The sequence below is a fragment of the Glycine max genome, chromosome 9 (genome assembly GCF_000004515.6).
Source record: "Glycine max cultivar Williams 82 chromosome 9, Glycine_max_v4.0, whole genome shotgun sequence".
Lineage (NCBI taxonomy): Eukaryota > Viridiplantae > Streptophyta > Magnoliopsida > Fabales > Fabaceae > Glycine > Glycine max.
The window spans coordinates 33,463,298-33,483,884 of NC_038245.2; the positions used below are offsets into that span (position 1 = coordinate 33,463,298).

At 32.9% G+C, this 20,587-nt stretch overlaps 1 pseudogene; it reads right to left on the reverse strand.

Moving 5' to 3' along the window:
- Positions 1 to 8: 8 nt before the first annotated feature.
- On the reverse strand, positions 9 to 10,728 carry LOC112997874 (heavy metal-associated isoprenylated plant protein 12-like; annotated as a pseudogene).
- Positions 10,729 to 20,587: the final 9,859 nt, after the last annotated feature.

A 20,587-nucleotide genomic window follows, 5' to 3' on the forward strand; every position in this document is an offset into this window, starting at 1 on the left:
TCTCAAAATTAGCAGATGACATATCCGCTAGGATCCTCTTCATAACTTGTGACATAATAACTTTGAGTATACTGTGATGTCATTTGATAATAAAGGAGATAGGGTAGTACTTCATAGGAACAACTACTTTTGTTGGCTCCGCATTCTCCTTCTCGTCTTTTGGTGGTCAAATTGAAACTAATTCAGTGTGACAACACTTTCGTAGCTTGGACACTACACTCACTGAATCAATATCCCCCAACAAGATCATTTTCATATCTTTCATGTCAACAGAAACTGATTCAACCCCCGCAAAGTAGTTATTAACACAGTTTTGTTAATAAATAAAACATTGATTCCTTGATGTTTCATGATATGTATTTTGATGTAAGGGGGTGAAAATTTTGATTTACCTACATTACTAGAAAAAAGGTTATTCGACGTTGGTTAAAATACACTTTTTACAACAGTTATTAACCATCGTCATAGAAAGTCTTTACTTTCTACAACGGTTCCATAAAAAACCGTCTTAGAAAAATGTATCATTCTAAGATAGTTTTTAGCCAAAAACCGTCTTAGAAGAATATTTTTTTAAGATGGTTTTTAGTTAAAAACCGTCTTAAAATGGTACACTTTCAAAGATGGTTTTTTAGATAACTATATTGGTTGTGTGTGTGTGTGTGAAAGTGCAACAATAACAATAAAGGAAAGCACAATGTCAGTGGACTGTATAGATGAAATAAACTCATGTAAAGTTGATGCCAACAAACTATAATAAAGATAGGTGGTAATTATATAAAGCAAAATACATCAACCGAGATATTTTGACATCTTAAAAATGCAGTAAACTCAATGCTTAACATAATTTTCTAGACTAGTCTTGTGTTTGAGAAAACACATCATAAAAATGCAGTAAACTCAATGCTTTATATATCAATCGAAGTATTTTGACTTTTGGTCTATGACAAGTGCATAACCTTAAGTTACAACCAAGAATTAGATCTTTTCATTAAAAAAATCACGACAAAATCATGACTTCCTAATTTCCTTCATGAAAATGAACAGTATGTAATTTAGACATCAAAGATGTTGAGAAGGAAATAAGTGTGTGTTCCTCTGTGTATGTGAGAGTAATTGTAAGTGTATCCAAGTGTTTTCTTACCATAAGTATACTGAAGAAAGAGCCAATTAAAGCTATCACAAACCCTGAAGTTATAATAAAAATGATATGATTCGTTTAGGTTCACATGAGTTCCCATTTTTTATATTGAATATAGATTTTTTTAAATGTTTTTATCAATTTTTTCAATGGAATAAATAAAGATATAATGAGTAATCAATGAACTTAGGCTAGAAGTAGAAATAGTACAGCGGACATAAATTTAAGAGTATTCAGCACTTCAAAAAGGCAACTGAAAAACACAACTTATATGATCCTATGCTATCATAATATATGTGTATATGGACAAAAAGATAAATTACTTTCTTCACCGTCCTTGAATGATTCAGTAGTCACATGAAAACTAATATTATAGAGACAAAGTTTAAGACTCACAAAAAAAAGAGTCAGAAAAGCAGCACAAACTGTAGATACAACAAGTGTTTGGAACAATGCTTTAGTAAATTGTCTTTGTCAGCCATAGATTGGTATATATTTGGAAAAACTAAATGACCTACAAAGCAAAACCCATGGATACCAATAGCTAATGGGATGTCACTCCAATTGACCAATTCACCAAGGTGATGGAATCCAACACTATTTATCATCCCAACACAAAACACACAGATAACAATCAACAGTGTGGCAAAAACTCCTCCAGTTGCATATCATAACAAAAATTTCATTAAGGACATGCTATGTTGTAAAGCTGAAAACAAAAGGGATCTCTTTTTACAATTTGGAGTACTTGACAGAATATAGATTATACGAATATCCTTCAGCCAAATAGTGGGGATAATAATAAGTGCAACCAAAATTCTAAACAAGTGCATAGAGTCTAATTAGAAACTATCCAAATCTAAGGAGGTGCCAAGAAATAGCTCGATGAGGTTATCTCCTTCCAAGGTGATGAATTCCACACAACATGATTACACTCATAAAAATATTTCTTATAAGTACAATGCAAACTAACAAAATTCAGGTGTTATTGAAGGAAATATAAGAAATGATTACATAACTTTCATATAATTCAGTGTACAGTGTGATCTACAATCATTCCATAAGTATACATTGATTAGTATAACCACTAAATTTTGCATCAGTGAGAAACATTATATCTCAACATTCTTTCTCACTACTATGACATGAGTTTGGATTATAAAACAAATAAAGATAAACTGTGAATCATCTTTAGAAGCATTCTGATAGGGCTATAAGTTAAAAATGAAGAGATAAAAGAAAAAATTACTAAAATAAGATAAAATCGTGGTACATAACAGAATCAAAACAATCATCTAGCAAGAGAAATAAATTGACTTTGATGAGGTCCAAAGAAAATCCAATTCTAGATCTAGAAAGGAGAAATTTAAGCCAGACAATTAATAGTCAGCAGATTGGAGTAAATCCTAATAAACACTTTTCTAAGAAGCATTGCACAACAATTTTCAATTAATTTAAATAAAGATATAGATAAACTCACTGAAACAATAATACGACCATATTTTCCGAATGTAGCTTCTCCTATATCTGGGTAGCTAGTGATTCTTTCTCTACTTTCAAAGCAGTATCTCATAAGGATGGTTGTGTAGCAACAAATGATTGCAAAAAGAACCATCAACACCATGCTCATCCACCCAGTTTCTTTCAATGTATAAGGTGTAGACAGAATGCCAACTCAAGCCATCACATTAGTCGCTGCCAAAGTAAAACATTCTCACCTCATAAATTAACCGGGTAGTAATAGAAATTAAGGAAGTGTGGTTAGACATTTTTAGATGGAATGTTACTTCCATAACTCTAGTACATTCTAGTTTCTGCTCACCATTGCTTACATTAACATTGAGCTTCAACATCATTAAAACCATCACTATAACCATTTTTAGATAGAATATTACTTTAGAATTATATTGAAGGATAGAAAATACGTTGCCACTTTCTCTTGTTCCTTCATCCTCTTCAATCTCTCGAGCTCTGCATTGATCTCTTTAGCTCCATTAAGCTTTGGACCAAGTTCCAAACCAGAGGTCAACCCTTCCATGCCATAGATATCATATATTTGCCTTTTGTTTGGATTTGAGAGAATCTCATATGCTTCGCATATTTGTTGAAAGTTCTTCGTAGCAATATCCTTCATCTGGTAATAAAAGAAAACAAAATGAATGAAGAAATTGCAAACCAAAATGAATTATTGAATTAGCACAAAGATAGAGAAAGAAGAATACATGAGGAACTTGGTATTTATTGGGATGATAAATACAAAAAGGTTTTGGCAGGGTCTAACATTGGAACGCATGTTTTTGCAATTGCGATAGATGATTTTTGCAATTGTGATTGCGACTATAACGTCAATTGGGTTCAAATTGAAGAACGAAATCAATGCAAAAAGGGAAAATCAAATAGGGTTTTGTGAAGTGTTGAGAGAGAGAGAGAGAAACTGACCTAACTATTGAATGGTGATGATAGTCTTGTTTAGTTGAATCAGTAGGGAATGATTTAGTGATGCGAGGTCAAGTAAGCTCTTCGATGGGGACAAATTACACTTACCCTTCTCTTTCTCTTCCGCTTCTTCTTCTTCGTCTCCAACGTCGTCCTTTTCTTGGACGTTCTCCTTCCAAGTCCAAACCCCAAATACCCTATTCCAGAACAAACGTCACCACCCCTAGATCCTGTCACCACCGTCTCCACCACTCTACAACCACAAATCCCAATCCACAAATACCCCTCTCCCCGCAAAAAACCCCAACCACATAACCTTGCCCTCAAACACCACCATCGCTCTAAGTACCACGGGTCAGTTCCCCACGACGGCGATGTCATCGCCTTTGATGGCATAGACCCACGTTGTCCTCTACCAGAGAGAGAGAGAGGGAGAAAACGAGAATAAGAGAGAAATAAAGGGTCAGTGTGTTGTCTGATAAGATAAGAGAAAGAGAAAAAGTATAACCATTCAAAGACGGTTGTGTAAAATCTTGTTGGATCGAGTGGCCTCAGAATAATTAAGAAGGGGGGTTGAATTAATTATTCCTAAACCTTTACTAATTAAAAATTTACTCTTCTAAGGCTTTTACTATGTTGTTAAGTGAATAAGGAGTAGAAGAGAAACTTAACCAAAAGTAAAAGCGGAAATTAAAATGCACAGCGGAAAGTAAAAGAGTAGGGAAGAAGGAAACAAACACACAAGAGTTTTTATACTAGTTCGGCAACAACCCGTGTCTCCATCCAGTCCCCAAGTGACCTGCGGTCCTTGAGATTTCTTTCAACCTTGTAAAAATCCTTTTACAAGCAAAGATCCATAAGGGATGTACCCTCCCTTGTTCTCTTTGAAACCCTAGTGGATGTACCCTCCACTAGAATTGATCCACAAGAGATGTACCCTCTCTTGTTCTCAGTCAAACCCAAATAGATGTACCCTCTACTTGTACTGTAACATCCCAATTTTCGTAAACTAGATTAAAAAGGATTGTTATTTATAAATAAATAGAGTTTTAAAAAAAATGATGAGATTTTGTAAATAAATAAATAAGGAGATATAATTATTAATTAAAATAATGATTTGAGAGAAAATAAAAAGGGTATTTTATTTATTTGTTTGATAGAGAATAAAATAAAGTTTGCTTTTATAAAATAATAAGTAAATAAATAGAGTAAACTTAGCTATAAATAGCGTTAGGTCAGTTTTCACACTAACGGTGCCTCTTCTTTCCCTCATTTTCGTTTTTCTCCTTCTCCTCTCAAAACCCTTTCTTTTTCCCGCAGCCCACCAAACCTGTCTCAGAAAAACGACGATTTTGGACTTGTTCACCGTGGGATCGTCGTGAAACTTTAGTATCACGTTCGAAACCCAATTCCGAGCATTCTCACCGTTGGGAATTTCGATATCATGTCTGAGCTAAGAGAAATACTCCTCGCATTGTAGCCTTTCCTTTCCCGTAGAAACCCAAAGCTGTCTCGGTACAACTATGATCCCGGTTTCGTTAACCGTTGGATTGTCGTAAAATTTGGATATTTTGTTCGAAATTCAATTGCACACACTTTCACCGTTGGGATTTTCGAGATAATATTCGTGGAGGGAGAAAAAGGGATCGCATGAAGACAGTACAAGTAGAGGTTTCAATCTCTTCTCCGTCTCTCTGACGTTTGGGAACTCTATCGGAGCAGTCAGAGGAATAATTGAAGGAATCTCAGGGAACCACTAGAGATGTTACTATCATTGGCTGAAGACACGTGAGTCCGCTCAGAGTTAAGGGATGAGTTTATCGCAATTGAGGATTAGAATGAACATGTGTAGGGATCCTTAGGGAACTAAATTTGGGTTTATTTTTGGATGTTTATTGAATTATAATTTTCTCTTTATGATTATAAATATAATATTATTGTGTTCTATGTACCAATTGATGTCCTGATGAGAATTGATTGATAAACTTGAGTGCTCTTGATGTCTTTGTGTTTAACCCATGAATTTGATTAATTGATTTTGATATAATTGTGAGAAACTATTTCAGCGATTTTACACCCCATGTCGTGATGAAATCTTTTGTATAAATTGTTATGTTGAGGTTATGAAATGATGATTCAAACTGTGAGTATGTGATAAATTGAACATGTGACGGATGATGAAATACATGTGTATTGAGATGAGATGTGTGTATTGAGTTATGAACTATGAACTGTGCAATCACACAATTGTAAGACCCTTTAAGGGCGATGAGTATTGTGATGGGATCCACTGTGGGAACCCAACGAGTTAAAATGATTTTGAAAACAATTGAGTAGATGTGTATATTGCATAGTTCATAGGTAAAGTGTACATGATTCATGAGGTGTGATAACATGTTAAATTGAGATTATACCATTGTGATTGGGATTAAGTGTATGTGATAAATTGAGTATGTATATGATTGATATATATATGTGTGCATTGAGTTGTGAACTATGAATTGTACAATCACACGATCATAAGTCCCTTCAAGGGCGACTAGTTAATGCTAAGTCCCTTTTAGGGCGACGAGTTGATGCTAAGTCCCTTTTTGGGCGACGAGTTAATGATAAGACCCTTAAAGGGCGACGAGTTAAAATTATTTTGAGAACAATTGAGGAGTCGTGTTTTGTACAGTTCATAGATAGAGTCTATGTGCTAAAATAATTTTAGGGGTTGGACCTGAATCAGGAGGGAGAGGCCCTGACGGACTCTTCGGAGTGTAGGCCTTGGGGGTCACCGGGTTTGAGTGCTCCTTTAAGCCTATGTTGATCCCATATGGTTGGAGCATTCTCGCAAAACATCGTGACCATGACTGGTCTCCCTATGATCTTACTTAGTGAGAGTGACCTGGCAAACTCATTGTATGGTGTGTCTTGTTATGTACTCCTAAGCGCCCCAGGGTGGTTTTTCACTGACATGGTACCACATTGCATATAGGCTTGAGTCTTAGCATAACTGTCGCATACGCTTGCTAATTGTTTATTATGAAATTGATGTGTTATTATGTTTTGATCGGAGTGTGTGATTCCTGTGTATAATGATTGATGATGGAAAGGTGTGATTGATGGATGAAAAGTGTGATTGATGAATGACAAAGTGATGAAATAATGTGAGATATGCTAAGTAAATTGTATTTGGCTACTATATGTTGTGTTGTTTCTCTCTAGTAGTTAGCAATGTGATAACTCACTCCCGGTTTGCTGTTTGTGTTTGGATCCTGTGATGATCTTGAACTTTGTGTTCGGGGGAGCAGATGAATAGGTAGATGACTATGAAGAACCTCATGCTAGAGGACACGGGAACACCACGCTCTGATAGGATGTGACATTAGGATATATGTTCTATATTAATTGTATGAAACTTAGATGACCTTGTTTGAGCCGATATGACTTTATTATTTATTTGGACAAGTTTGAATATGATGTAGAAGAAAGTGAATGTGAGCCTTTTACCCATTTGAAAGGCTTGTATTTAAAAATGTTTTAAAAATACTTTTAATTAATATTTGAATTTTTATTCCTTTATTAATATACATGTGAGGGGTAGAGGGTGTCACTTGTACCACAAAGGATGTACCCTCCAATGTGTTAAGACAAATATCTCAGGCGGTTAAACCTTTGATACTTTGTGAATGGGGGTACAAAAGAATTCTCAGGCGGTTAGTCCTTTGAACACTTTTGTATTAGGGAAAGGGAAAAATCAAAAGAATTCTCAGACTGTGTCGTTTTGAATTCTTTGACAAGGGAGAAGGGAGACACAAAGGAATTCAGGAAATTAGTCCTTTGTTCTTTTGGAAAAGGGAGAAGAGAGACACAAAAAGAATTCAGGCGGTTAGTCCTTGGCGAATTCTTTTTGGCAAAGGGAGAAGAAATGAAAAGAATGAATAGCACAAGTTTTCAAGGTTTAGAAAACCAGAAAACTTTGGAAAGCTTTTGGTACAAAGAAGAAGAAGAAGTTCAAAGAGATTCAAGGCTTGTAAAGGATTGTATGAATAAGTGTTAGAAAGATTTATTGAAAATACAAAACAAAGCCTTGCTTTTATAGACTCTTCATGTCTGGTCAAGAGGACCATTTAGAAGAGTTATAACTTTTAGAAAAACTTAAAACCAATTTGAAAAAGTCAAAAACCATTTGAAGAGTTACATCTTTTGATTTAATTCAGAAACAATCACTGATAATTGATTACCAAATCAGTGTAATCGATTACGCAAAGCTTTTATGTGAAAGGATGTGACTCTTCACATTTGAATTTGAATTTCAACGTTCAAAGGCACTGGTAATCGATTTCCAAAACATTGTAATCAATTACAGCTTTTTGAAATTAATTGGAACGTTGTAAATTCAATTTGAAAACTTTTTCAAAACAATTTTGCTAGTGGTAATCGATTACAACCAGAGAGTAAAAACTCTTTGGTAAACATGTTTTGAGAAAAATCATGTGCTACTCAATTTTTGAGAAAAACTTTTCATACTTATCTTGATTAAGTCTTCTCTTGATTCTTGAATCTTGAGTCTTGAATCTTGATCTTGATTCTTGAGATTGATTCTTGACTCTAAACTTTCTTCTTGAGTCTTGAATTCTTCTTGATTCTTATCTTGAACTCTTGAATTGTTCTTGATTCACTTGAGTTGTTCTTTGATTGATCTTTGCGCTTTTTGTCATCACCTTTGTCATCATCTTTTGTTATCATCATTGTTATCATCAAAACATCTTTGAATCATTCTTGATTCACAATGAAACTTTGCTTCTACAAACCTGTGTAAAACCGTCTTTGTACAAAGTTCACCTACGACGGTTTTTTAATAACCGTCCTTAAACTTACAATTTAATTAGGATATTGTCATTCCATTATCTTCAAAGACGGGTTCTACCAACTGATGTTATTTACGCGTCGTAGTAAACAACTTTTGTAGTTGTGCTAAAAGCCCAAATATTGTCTTCATAGCTTTTTGCTTGATTCTATCGCCATGGAAGTCCACCTTTAGCACTACTTTCTATTACACAACAAATGAAATAGCTGTTAAGACCCAACAATTAATTACTCCTACATTCCTACATATAAAACATGAAAGGAAATAGTTAAATACAAGACCTAGTGGAAACAAAATAGTGTAAAACTATGAGAAAATTAAACTATCAATTACAAATATACTGATTAGGGGACGAAGGAGAGGAAATTATAAAAGAGATTTGTTTTCATTATCTAGTTCTGACCTTCATTGTTGTTAAAGCTTGCATGTGAGAGCTAAACAACAATTGTTTGGTGACAAATGACAATTGCAAAGGAAGGCAATATGGCTTTTATTTTGGAAATGAAGTTGTGATGACAAGTATAGCTGAGATTGAGCAATATTTATAGTAGCATGTGGTGAGAGACATAGTCGAATCGCGTCAAGTTAAGTCAAGGCAAGTCCACTCATAACGTACTACTATATAGTCTTCAAAACTTTTTGTTACACAAGTTTACGCGGTGGAATTTAGAAATCGTGTCATCATTAAATTTTGCATCCTCTAACTATACCCTACAGTTCCTTCACAGAAAGTGAATCAATGAAATTTTACAAAAAAGTGTAATCATTATTGAAGGCTTTTCCTATTCTTTTTTAATCATGCATGTATGCTTGGTTATGATTGTTTTACTATGACAGAGACAGTGACGTTAACATGGCTTACCACACCTTCGTCCATTAGTCACCAGATTTTTTTTGATTTATCGTGTTTAAACTTTTTTTATTATCAGTAAATATTAATTTTTGTTAAAATATTAATTTTATTAATATAAGAGATCAAAATTGATTTTTTTTTCTTTTCTCTTAATCATATCCAACCTACTTTATACCTCCTAAATGTTCAAATAATACAAACATTCTATTTAACACTTTTATTTTTTTGTCACTTTATATATCATAATCAAGTTTTAATATTTTTTTCCATCTTTAGGTGTAGACATGATGATATTAGTTTGATTAAACTTATTTATTTTAAAAAGTTTTTATTTTAATAAAATAAATAATTTTAGAGTTTCTTAGTATATTTGTTTAAATTATTTGTACAAGCCTATCAATAACAAAAATTTATCTCGAAGGATTTGAGAAAGACCACTTTCTCGTCAATATGCACCCTCACAACTAGATATTCTACCACAAGAGTTGGGATTAGAGTCCCCAACTATGAGCATGTTTGAGAATTTGTTGTAAAATTATGTTCGTGAAAAAATAATTTTATCAATAGATTAAAATCTTTTGTTTTGTATTTATTTTACTTTTATTTACTAGATTTACATTCCAATATTCTTAACTACAAATCAAACATCTATTACTTATTTAAGAGATGAGATTCTAGCTATTACTATTTATATCAACCTGTTTTGAGTAAAATTATTCATATCAATATCAACCTAAGTGGTCTTTTCTAATAATATTGTATTGATGTGAAATAAATTTAAGATTTGAAATACATAAATAGTAATTAGGAAGAGAACGTTTCCCACTCAAATCTTGGTTATTATTATTTATGAATAACCCATTAAATTTTTTTCTAATACATTTTACAAAATGACAAAGTCTAATCGTACACCACACAAAATAAAGTACATATATTTTTACTCGCTTTTATCTATTAGATAATGAAAAATTCTAATCGAAACAACAAAATGAGTGTCTTTTTTATATACCATATATTTTCTATATTCTCAACTTTAGCAGATGACACAGCCGCTAGGATTCTCTTCATAACTTGTGACATAGTAACTTTGATTATACTGTGGTGTCATCTGATAATAAAGGGGATACGATTCATAGTGCTTGAAAGGAACAAGTACTTTTGCTGGCTTGTCCTTTTCTTTCTCCTTATCCTCTTTTGCTGGTCCTACTGAAACTAATTCAGTGTGACAACACTTTCGTAGCTTGGACACTGCACTCACTGGATCGATGTCCCCCAACACGATCATTTTCATATCTTTGATGTCAACATAAACTGATTCAACCCCTGCAAAGTAATTACAAACACAATTTTGTTAATGAATGAATCATTAATTGATTCCTTGATGCTGCATGATATGTACTTTGGTGAAAATTTTGATTTACCAGAAAGGCCAGATGCTGTCTTCATAGCTTTTTGCTTGATTCTATCCCCATGTAAGTCCACCTTTAACACTACTTTCTGTTAATTAGAACAAATCAATGAGCTGTTATGATCCAACGATTACTTCTAAACATTAAACCAATAATAGTTAATTACATGGCCTAGTGGAACCAAAATAGTGTAAAGCTCTGGGAAAACACAAGAAACATTCATTAAGGGAAGGAGGGGAAATTAATAAATGATATATATTTTTCTCATCCCATGAGGGTTTATTTTTAACCTTCATTGTTGTTAAAGCTTGTTTGTGAAAGCTATAAGCAAGAGTTGTTTGGCTGAGGAGGGTCAACAGGTAACTTGGTTTGTTGGAATATTAATTAGGAGATGGTTTTTATTTTTGAAATTAATGAAGTTGTAGTGATAAGTATGGCTGAGATTGAGCAATATTTTTAGTAGCATATGGTGAGAAACAAAGTCAATAGGAGTCAACCCAAGTCAAATCGTATTTTATATGGTCTTCAAATTAAACTTCTAACAATTAATTTGTTTGGCTACACACGGTGTAGTGAAAAGTGGAACCCGTGTAATAATCTTTAAATTTTGCATCCTCTATCTACTCTACAGTGTTCCCTCACAGAAAGTGAATTAATCAATTAAATCTTCATATCTTATAAAGGGTAGTGTAATCATTGAAGGCCTTTTTTTTCTTTTCCCTAAATCATAACGCACGGGTCTGGTTGGGAAACTGATACATGTGCTTCGTAGTAACATCCCGAAAAGATAAATATTAAATAATGGTTGATGCACTGATGCATGCACTTGGTAAATTTTGGAGATTGTTTTGGGGGCTGCAATGACCTCAATATGGCTTACTACAAGTTCCTCTCTCCGCCACTAAAAATGATCTCTCTTTTTTTTCCCCTTGTTGAACTCATAAAAAATATTCTCACTCATGTTTTGTTTCTGTCTATTTTTTTCTTGGAAAATAACAGAATTTATAAAAAATGGAGCAGCGATACCCATTTTCAATAAGTAGACAGTATTTTTATACTAGAATATATGCAGTACCCAAAAAACCTCTAATTGGAAGTGGCTTTATACACAAAATACCCCCTTTATATCAACCTCCGACAACAACCCAAGACTTCCCACCTTATAAAATCCATTATATAAATCACACAATATCATTTAACATGATTAAAAATTAAAGTTTTAGAAATATTATTTAATGAGATTTTCTTGACGATTTTCTCAAACACCTCTTTTAGTCTCTCCTTTTTTTAACTTAAAAAAATCATACAATCTACTATTCTAATTGATGCCTCAAATAATAGTCTTTGTATATACCCGAACTATCTTGATCAATTTTCTATCATTTTTTACTCAATGGATGAAATATTAATCTTTTCTAATATATAATAATTTTGTATTCTCATTTTTTTATGTAACATTTGATAAAATATCATAAAAAATATATTTAAAACATATTCTCGTATTTGTTATTCTCACTTTTCTCTCATATTTGTTCATTTAAAGCTAAGCATTCACTATCGTATATTAATCTCCAACAAAGGAACAAAATATTTCCAACTACCTGTGCTACCTATATATAGTTGACTATATACACATACATACCTATTCTACCAATTGTACTTAGCAAAATTCGGAGCTGACCAACATCAGGGTGAACATGACCAAGGTGTGCTCCATATGATCTCGCACGTTAGACAATGAATACCCTTTGTAAAGAGAATAAGATGGGTGATGCAATCCTCCCTAGAAAGGGACCAGTCACTAGAGCCATGAGCAAGAGGGTCCAAGAGGATTGGGCTAGAGTTGCAAAAGAAGGTCCTAGGATTTTCATGAACCTCATGATAGATTTCTGAGCCCATGGGCCAAGGTTGGGTCCAATTATCTTTTTACATATTAGACTAGGATGTCATTATATTTGGTCCTTGTATTTAGAGCTCCATAATGTAGGTAGGGTACCCTAGAAATATAGGATTTTTCAACCCTTGTATTTTCGGACACCTAGACTAGTTTTTGTATTAGGAGTAGTTTTGTAATTTCATATGCACTAAGTGAATATTTGATGTGGGTGTTGGGAAATAAATTTAATTGAATTGGTAGAAGCCCAATCCAATTAAATTTTAGAGGGGGAGGTGATCATTTGCTTACTACACCCCATTGTCACATCATATAGTCACACTTTATGCATGTCCTTCGTGCTTTACATGCCTCATGACACCTAAGCACACTTAGTGGAGAATCTTGAAATTGATCTTGGATTAGTGGGCTAAACCATAACTAAAATTCTCTAATCATAATTAGTGAAATTTTGGCTCCACAAATTCAATTTCAAATTCAAGTGAAATTTGAATTGAAGTTCAAATTTCCCTCCAATTTTGTGTGACACTTAGGCTATAAATAGAGGTCGTGTGTGTGCATTTTTTCAACTTTGATCATTTGAATATTAACTTCAGATTTCAGAGCTCTTTTAGAGCATAAAATTTCGTGTTCTTCTCTTCCTCTCCCTTCATTCATCTCCTTCTTCCTCCAAGCTCTTATCCATGGCCTCCTATGGTGGTGAGCTTCTTCTAGACTCATCTTTTCCTTGAAGTGGCATCTCCTCTCTCTCTTCCTTCTCCATTCCGCTGCCATTCATCTTCCAAGAAGCAAAGGAATCCATTGATGAAGAAGATCCTAGGCCTACAAGCTCCAAGGGAGCTTACATCAAGGGGGGATCTGCAAAATAAAAGACTCTAACGCTCAAGTAAGTACGTGAGTTAGGTGAAAATGAGAGATGAAAGGGTGGGATAGAACCTGGTACTTATATAGTGGAGTGAGAATTATGGGTCCTTGTTTGTAGGACTGTTACGGTGGTATAACAACCCTTGCAGATAATTGCTAGCTAATAGATAATTGTGGCTTATAGATAGTTGGGTACCTGCCAGTTGATAGGAAAGTTACAACATTATCATTAATATTTGACTAATGAAGTGCTTAAAGATAACCAACCGGTTTGGGAGCTTGACTACCAAAGCTGATATGCCCATGCTCCTGTACTAATGTGTGTATTGAAGTGTCACATCACTTGCCATGTCCACTTTATGGACCCTACACCAATATTTTCCATTTGTAACGAAATACCAAATAACTCAAATTATCACCAATAAAGTTTTGACAAAGTTGTCAAAGCAATCAAATTGCATTATTGACTAATAAACAAAATTTTGAGTAGGGGTGTTCACGGGTATAGGTCACCCGCAAACCCAAACTGATCCAAGCCGATTCAAATAGTTTGAGTTGAGTCATTTATATATTTGGGTTAAAACAAAACAGAATCGATAAAAATCGTTCATGTACGAGTTAGGTCACGGATCTAGATTTATAGATTCGTTGACCCGTTAAATCGATTCGTGAACCCATAATTAAAATATAAATTTTATTATATATATATATATATATATATTAGAAACTAACAAGTCAAGAACATGTTGTGATAAATTTATTTATATAATTAAAATTTATGATAAATCTTATGATATAAGATTAGTTTTAACAATTGATAAAAAAAATTTAAAAAAATATTGAAATTAAACTTTAAAAAGATGGAAATGATAGGTTAAAAGAGATAAGAAAAATGCATAAAAAATTAGTGGATGATTTTTTTAAAAATAAAAATACTCATTAAAAAATAACTCAAAATTGGTCTAATTATTATCCTAATTTATATATATATATATATATATATATATATATATATATAGAGAGAGAGAGAGAGAGAGAGAGAGAGAGAGAGAGAGAGAACAAGTACTAATTATAAAATATTTTCTCGTGTTTGGGATAAAATCAAAAACACTTTTTTTCTTATATATGGCTAAAATTTGAATTTAACCTAATTTTTGAATAGTTATAAAAATCATCCAAACCCGGACGGAAAGGAGAACCCATGCTTTGTTGTGTTGTATTGTGCGCTTTAGGGTTGCCGCTTTGTTTCTCAGTCAACAGGAAACAATTCCTTCCCTTCACAAAAAACCATGTTTGATGCTTCTTTATATTCACTTGCGACTCTCGAATTTTCTTCACCAACCAACATAATTAACAACTCTTTTTATATACCACTTATTTTTTATTGTGTCATGCGCATCACAAATACTAATTTCATATTGATAAACACTGTCATCTTCATATAATTATTTGAGCGAGTTTTGATAAAGTTTAGTTAATGGCAAAATGAGACCCCACCCCCCCCCCCCCAAAGGTTCGTTGTTGAAAAGGGATGAAATAGAGAAGAATAATGTAAATTGACATTACTCATGATTATCGACTAATCATGCCTTCATTGTAATTGATTATTTACTCGTGATTGAGTCTTTTGTATTTTGATTACTCTATTGAAAATTTACTACAATTTTGTAAACCATTAAATGTTTAATTTTTTGAAATAACAAACTACTATAATCAATATTTCATGTCCAAGTTAAGAGTTGTTAATTTAAGCTGCTTATGTTGTTCATTTTCTTCCTAATACCACCACAGGTCCATGTTACTTTCACTTAATTCTTTTTTATTTATTTATTGTGGATAGGTTATTTAGAATTTGAAAATGAGACAATTGGAAAAGAAAAGTGGTACAGAGAGTGTTAATGATTAATCTCCAATTCGACCAATTAGCACTCCCTCTCCATATCATACTCAAAGTCCATTCACAAAAAGGGACAAAAGCTCCTTCACAACCACAAGGACATGAAACTCCACCACAACAAGGGCAAGGATGATAATTATTGATGAGCTTCCTAAAAAACAAAAGACAATTGTTTTTGGAAGTGATAGTGAGAGTGGCCCTAATAAAGTTAGTATGAAACTTGATGATTTTAATGTAGCAGACTCTGATAACACTTGCTAAGATGATAATTATTGATGAACTTGCCTTTAAATATGTTGAAAATATAGGGTTTAGGAAGTTCATGGAAGATGCTCAACCTAAATTTAAAATTCACTACTACAAAAACACCTTATAACGACGGTTCTAAAGCACTTTCAAAGACGGTTCAAAATTGTCTTTGAAGTCAACATCATCGAAAGTCAAGACTTTCAACGACGGTTCCATAAAAAAATCATCTTAGAAAAAGGTACCCTTCTAAGACGGTTTTTATGACGGTTTTTAGATAAAAACCATCTTAGAAGGGTATTATTCTAAGATGGTTTTTCTAATAGCTATCTTAGAATGTATTGTTTTTATGAAAAAAATAAAATAATAAAAATGTATAGATAAGACACTAAATTTTTTATTCTCATACCTCTGAAGGGCCATCATCAATAAAGTACGGAACAAAATTGAACCAACAAAAACAAAATGCCAGCAGTGTTATAGGATTAAAACCTCACAAAAGTTACTACGTACCCATTCCTGTGACGTGTGAGTCAACATGAAAAATTTATTCATATCTTTTTCTATTTGTCACTTTATCACAAATATTCCAGTTTTTGTATCAGTGCTTGTGGGTTGTACATAGAAAACAACTAAGAAAAATTAATTCATGACTGATTTCAATATAACATTCAAGAACCACAACTTAAGAAGAAATCAAATATTCCAAAGTAGATAAAAAAAATTCCCACAAAAAGAAAGACAATCATATTACCATTTAGACAATCCTCAAAATCGAAGTGATCAAAACTTCCCGATAATAGTATATATTAAAAAATCACTTACAACACAATATTACAAAAATTTTTGATGTGGCAAGATCCTTTTTATCTTGCTTTTGAAAGACCAAATGCATCGTCCTTGAAGCTTTTAGACTCAAGCTCAATCTCTACCTCACAAAATTGAGACATAGTTTTTACAATTAAACTAAGAAGAACCATTTATATAATATGATATCTCACATTAAGTACAATAATACTCAAAGAAGAAAATGAAAATTAAGTACAATAATACATAAATAAGAAAATGAGAATGGGAACAAAGATAACATGAACTTGTATTGAGAAGACCAACAACTATGTCACTCTAATTTCACTCTTCTCTTGGAAGTCAGAGATAATCCAATGAAGTTCAATGATCTTGGGGTATGTAGTTGGAAAGATTGATTTTAAACACTAAAAGCACTTCATCCATGGCTACACATACAAGGGTTAATAACATAACAATATAAAATTATTTAAAGAAACGTGGAGGACCTAGAGAAAAAAAATCCATACCAAATAACTTCTTGGTTTCATCCTCTGACAGTGTTGCACCAAATGCATTGAAGTTCTTTGAGTATGTACCTATATACCAGGGATTCTTTGGCTTCAAGGTATCTAAGTAAGCACAAATCAAAATCCAAATGGCTTAATCCAAAAAAAAAATTCAAAAAAAGAAAACAAAAATTGTTTCACATGGTTTAATTAAGATAATACTTGTACTTTTAAGAACAAGGGAAAATGTATAGTTCATTTTTGTGTGCCTGGAGAGAAAGATAACAAGTGTTTGTGAGTTAGTCATGTTACCTCCCTTTCACAGAAGATAGAACATTTAAATTGGTCTCAAGTGCATTGCCTCTGCTCTATGTATAAAGAGTTTAGTACATAATAATTTAATTTCTACTAACATGTGAACAAAATGATGAGTGTGATCTACCACTTCTATTTTATTCTTATTTATCCAGGAGTGCAATACACACCCACCCGCTAATATTTTTTCAAACTAATTGAACACATAAGTGATAGAACAAATATAAAAACAAACCAATTCACCTAGGTTCTTTTTGTAATCCACTCAAGGATAGATTCAATTAATCTTTGATTTCTTTTTCCCTAAATGTTTAAATTCTTTTAGCAATATTGTGAATGTATGAATACAGGATTTTGATGATGCCAAAGTAGAATCAAACAATGTTGCTTTAACAAACATTCAAAGGTTAAGCATTGATTCAAGATTAATACAAGGTTGCTTCAACAAACATTCATTGCTTCAAAATTAATTCAAGGTCAAGCAAACAAGATCAAGAAAAAGATAAGGCCTCGAACAATCTCATTGGTTGATTGATTTTTGGCTTAAAACAAAATGTTTCCAAGAGAGCAAAGGCTTTGGTAATCGATTGCCAGGCAGTGTAATTGATTATCAGAAGACAATTTTGAAAATCAGTTTTTTAAAAGGGTTTTGAAAATTGAATTTAAAAGCTGTAATCGATTACCATTGGTGTGTAATCAATTACCAGTGACGGAACTCCTAAAATTCAATTTGAAAAGTCACGACCCTTCAAAATATAACTGTGTAATCGATTACCAGTGAGAAAATTTCAAAAAAGCTTTTTGAAAAGACACGTCTCTTCAAACCATTTTGAAAAGGCACAATGGGCCGATATATATGTGTGTTTGACTTCGATAAGCAAGAGAAAAATGTTCTAAGAGAACTTAATTGTCAAATGCTCTCTCAACAACTGTTGGGGAAACACTTGCAAATCTGTTGAGAATTCATCTTGGAACTTCAACTTTTATTATCATCTCTAAAAGAGAGAAATTCCTCTAGGATCTTCAATTTGTATCATCTACTCTAAAGGAGAGAAATATTTTTGTTTATGTAAGAAATTCAGTTGTAATCAAGAGACTGGTTGTCTCTTGGATTGTGAGAATTGTAATCAAGAGACCGGTTGTCTCTTGGAGAATCTTGAACACAAGAGTGAGGGATCCTAAGGTGTGTTCAAAGTCTGTAAAGGATTTATAGAGATAGTGGAAAAATCTCAAGTGGGTTGCTTGAGGACTAGACGTAGGCACGGGAAGTGGCCGAACTAGTATAAATTGAGTTTGCAATTCTTTCTTCCCTTATCTTAATTATTTTATTGCAATCAATTTTTTCATGCACGTTTAACGAACATTATTAAATTGATTGTTGCTTCTTCTTCTGCATTCTGAGTATCATTTAAAAGGAGGTTAAAAGTTTGTTAGTGGGAAATTTTGTAAGACTTAATTCACCCCCCTCTTAAGTTATTGAGGCCACTTGTCCAACAAGTGGTATCAGAGCAGGATTCTTGTCTAAAGTTTAAAAACTTCAAAAATAATTATGGCATCATCTAACTTTCCATTTCCTGAGGGAAATTCTATTAATAAGCCTGTTGTTTTCAATGGCGAGGGTTATCACTATTGGAAAACCCGAATGCAGATCTTTATAGAAGCCATAAATTTAAATATATGGGAAGCCATTGAAATTGGTTCCTTCATTCCTACAATGGTAGTGGGAAATGCAACTATAGAAAAACCTAGAGAAGAATGGGATGATAATGAAAGAAGAAGGGTTCAATACAATTTAAAGTCCAAAAATATAATCACTTCTGCATTAAGCATGGATGAATATTTTAGAGTCTCAAATTGTAAAAATGCAAAAGAAATGTGGGATATATTACAAGTAACCCATGAAGGCACAACTGATGTCAAGAGATCTAGAATAAACACTCTCTCACATAAATATGAACTGTTTAGAATGAATCAAAATGAAACCATACAAGATATGCAAAAAATATTTACACATATAGTTAATCATCTTGCATCATTAGGAAAAATATTTCCTAATGAAGATCTCATTAATAAAGTGCTGAGATGTTTAATCAGGCAATGGCAACCAAAAGTAACAACAATTGCAGAATCAAGAGATCTTACTATCATGTTTCTTGCAACTCTTTTTGGAAAGCTTCAGGAACATGAAATGGAACTTATAAGACTCCATCAAAATGAAGAGAATGACAAAAAGAATAAAGGAATTGCACTCAGAGCCTCATCATCTTCTATTCAAGAAGAAAGTGACAAAGAGGACTTGAATGAAATAGAAGAAGATGATGATTTCAGATTTTTTTTTATGAAGAGATTCAATAAATTCCTGAGAAACAAAGGAAATCAAAGAAGATCAAATATCAATCCAAAGAAGAAAGGAGAAAATTCCTCCTTAGCCCCAACATGCTATGAAAGTAATCAACCTGGGCACATGAGATTCGATTATCTTGTCTTTAAAAGAAGAATGGAAAAATATGACAAGAGAAATTTCAAAGAAAAGAAAGAAAAGAAAACATACATCACTTGGGAAGATAATGACATGGATTCTTCAAGTGATTCAGAAAATGAAATCATAAATCTGGGTCTCATGGCCAAAGACTATGAAAGCGGAGAAGAGAAAATTTGGGTACCAAAATCAAAATATGATTATATGAATGATGGACTCCTTGAAGAAAAGTTGGTACATTAATAGCGGTTGCTCCAAACACATGGTAGGAGATGCATCAAAGTTTATTCATATTTCTTCCAAAAATAGTGAACATGTGATCTATGGAGACAACAACAAAGATAAAATTGTTGGAGTTGGAAAAATAGATACGAATCTCTCTACCTCCACAAAAAATGTTTTACTTATTAATGATCTTAAGCATAGTTTTTTAAGTATTTATCAATTATGTGATAAAGGTCTTTTGGTATCATTTGATTCTCGTATATTCCAACAAGCGACAACATTTTCTTTTAAGCCATGAAATGATACTTGAACGGTATGATATTCTCTACTCTTTTAATTCATTATAAATTGCTGAATATTTTTCTCCTCTCTACTCATGATTTGTTTTTGATGTTGATAAAGTGGGAGAGATAGATAAAAGATAAGATAGTAAGAGTTTATGAGACAGCTTTTTATATATGAAATCTATGCAATCTTCAACTGTTTCATATAAGCAATCATTGCAAAATCAAGGGGGAGTAAACTATACAGATAGATGTTCTTTTATTTTTACTCCTAACCTACAGATGGTTGTCATCATCAAAAAGGGGGAGAATGCGAATCATGCAGGTTTTGATGATGTCAAAAGAATTTGCTTGATAATGATTGTCATCATAAAAAAGGGGAGAATGTGAATGTATG